The sequence below is a fragment of the Peromyscus maniculatus genome, chromosome 17 (genome assembly GCF_049852395.1).
Source record: "Peromyscus maniculatus bairdii isolate BWxNUB_F1_BW_parent chromosome 17, HU_Pman_BW_mat_3.1, whole genome shotgun sequence".
In the NCBI taxonomy this organism is placed as follows: domain Eukaryota; kingdom Metazoa; phylum Chordata; class Mammalia; order Rodentia; family Cricetidae; genus Peromyscus; species Peromyscus maniculatus.
The window spans coordinates 23,715,520-23,718,503 of NC_134868.1; the positions used below are offsets into that span (position 1 = coordinate 23,715,520).

Consider the following 2,984-nt stretch of genomic DNA (forward strand, 5'->3'; position numbering starts at 1 on the left):
TCAAAAAAGGCAAGAGTATAACAAAGTTCTTCATCATGTGTTCCATGTATACCTCTGTATGGTTTTCACACTGGACCAGGTTCTGGGTATTCAGACATGGGTGTCCAGGACATTGTCTGCATCCATGATGCTTTCAGAATGTCCTCAAAATCACTGTTTTCAATCAGGTACCATTGTCTCTTCTGCAAGTAGATTTATTTCACTGAACATAAGGAAAAGACCGTTATTCCAAGCCTGGTAAATGCTTGCCTCTTGGAAACTCTATCTACAGGACTTTCTTAAGTATCATGAAGGTTAGCTTACTGCACTTTGAATGGTAAAAGACAATAAGTAAATAAAACAAATAATAAATTAGCTACTATCACTCTCACTGTCTACAAAGTCTGCACCCTTAGTGCTCAGTGAGTTTTCTACTTCTTCTTTTAACTATCTTCCTATTTCAGACGATGCCTTTTTAAAAGAACCTCAAAATATCTGAGTGTACATTTTCTTGATGCTTTGTTCTGAGCTATATTAATAATCTATGAAGGGCTCTCCGCCAGATCGCCGCCATCATGGACACGAGTCGCGTGCAACCCATCAAGCTGGCTAGGGTAACCAAAGTGCTGGGCAGGACCGGCTCGCAGGGTCAGTGCACACGGGTGCGTGTGGAATTTATGAATGACACCAGCCGCTCTATCATCCGAAACATCAAAGGCCCCATTGGAGAGGGTGATGTGCTCACCCTATTGGAATCAGAAAGAGAGGCTCGGAGGTTGCACTGACCTTGCTGCTGGATCCTGGATATCCAACACTTGTCCCATGATGACCTGCAACTATTAAATAAAGCAATTGTATTGTTTAAAAAAAAATAATCTATGAAGGACAACTTTCCTTTGCTTAACAATTTACAAAAGAAGTAGAGTGATGCATGCTACCCAAGACAAGATAATCATATTGTTGTCTCCACTACTCATATTACATATAATATAGTCATTATTATCATCACCAATGGTTTTAATAGTCATATGTTATGGGAAATAAATGAATGATTCCTTTTGTTTGGCCCTAAAGAGCTTAAAATGTTCAAATAGTCATTGCTCATTATATTTGATTGATTCTTTAATGTAAGGGAATTTAAAATTATAATTAAGGCTTACAAAAGGTCTCATTTTTAGACAAGTAATATTACTTGACATTTTGTCTTTCAGCATGGGATTTGAGGGGAGTTTATAAATATTACCTAGATAAACTTCATAAAACCCCTCTCAAGTTATAGGTATAAAACTAATTCACAGGTTGTTAATAAAGAAAAAAAAGTGTTCATCAAAATTAAATGATCTTCCTCCAGTCACAAATGACTCTTGTACTTGACTGTTGTCTTAGCCAGGGTTTCTATTGCTGTGATAAAACACCATGATCAGGAGCAATTTGGGGAGGAAAGGGTTTGCTTCAGTTTGCAAATCTCAGATTGTACCTGGTCACCGAGGGAAACTGGGGAAGGAACTCAAGGCAGGAACACAGTGGTAAGAGTAGGTGCAGAGGCCACAGGTGAATCCTGCTACTGGCTTGTTTCTAATGGCTCATTCAGTCTACTTTCTTACAGCATCCAAGACAGCCCTCTTCGAGCTGACACAGATCATAAGTGAGATGGGCCCTCCCACATCTACCATCAATCAAGAAAATCATTACAGGATTGCCCACAGGGCAGTCTGTTGGGGGCATTTTCTCAATTGAGATCCCCTCTTCCACAATGACTCTATCTTATGTCAAGTTGACATGAAATTTGCCAGCACAGCTATTTGGTGAATATTGCAGCAGAATTTGCCACAATGCAGTATCTTATGGCATGACGTTTCTCTCACCATAAAAAAGCAAAGTAGACTGTATTCTAACAACTTCATGTTTCAGGTTCGATTAGTAAGGCTAACAAAATTTAAAGCCCTTTCCTTTAATAATCATTAATGCATGAAAATATTTTTTCTACCTTTATAAAAGAAGACACATAGGTAATAGGAGGGTCATTTAATTCTAAATTGTGGTCATTTAACAAAACTATGTTTTAATGTGAAGAAGTTTTGTTTTATTTTATTTCATTTTACTCTTAAGCTAATAAGAAACTGATACAATGTTGATTCTTATTTTCTATAATAAAGGTTCTAACATGCTATATAATCTCATTTTAATGACTAAATTTCATTCACAGTAAGAACCGAAAGATGCAGAAACTCTAGAATGAATCTGTTTCAAGTATTTTGAGATACATACATACATATATTAAGACATAAGCTCTAATTTAGTTCATTTCAAATATGGCTTGCATACTCAATTGTCTACAGAACAGAATATTCTTGTCTATCTTTAAAGGATTCTTTTTGACAATATGTCAACTCAGTCCAAGTAAATTGCTTCTGTGTTATGTATGTCCCACAATACAAGTAGCAGAGGCTATGATTGCAATGGCGCCATTGACTGTGGAATTTCCTTTTTCCTTACACTTTCCTAATGTTGTCCTATTTTTCCTACCTTTCCCTTCTTTCACTGCATCATCCTTTCTGTCTCCTCCTGATCTGGAAGACTCTTTCCTCTCTCCTACACCAAATTCCAGCACTTCCTCTACCTTTCTAAACCACCAAGAGCCTTCTAGTTTCTTGGTACTTTGTGAATGCTCAGAGAATACATATCTACATCATTGCTTTATGAAGAATCCTAAATGCAATCTGAACAGATTCTCCTGCAAAGTTTATGTCAATCCTGTCCAGTCTTGTTTCATTACCCAACTCTTTCCTAGCCCTCAGAATTCCCCAGAGGCATCACTTCTGCCAGCTCACTGAGAGTACATGATTCCCTAGGTGGCTTCACACTAGGTCATTTACATGTCCTTGTACAGGTTAGGTTCCTCTTTCTTAACTCCTCTTCTATGTTTTGAGACAAATGTGCAATATCAAAGCACAGAGACATTTCAAACACTCAGAAAGTTGAAGCAGAATCCCTGGGGACATAAA

At 37.6% G+C, this 2,984-nt stretch overlaps 1 pseudogene; it reads left to right on the top strand.

Moving 5' to 3' along the window:
* Positions 1-537: 537 nt before the first annotated feature.
* Positions 538-791, top strand: LOC102907587 (small ribosomal subunit protein eS28 pseudogene; annotated as a pseudogene).
* The last annotated feature ends 2,193 nt before the right edge of the window (positions 792-2,984 follow it).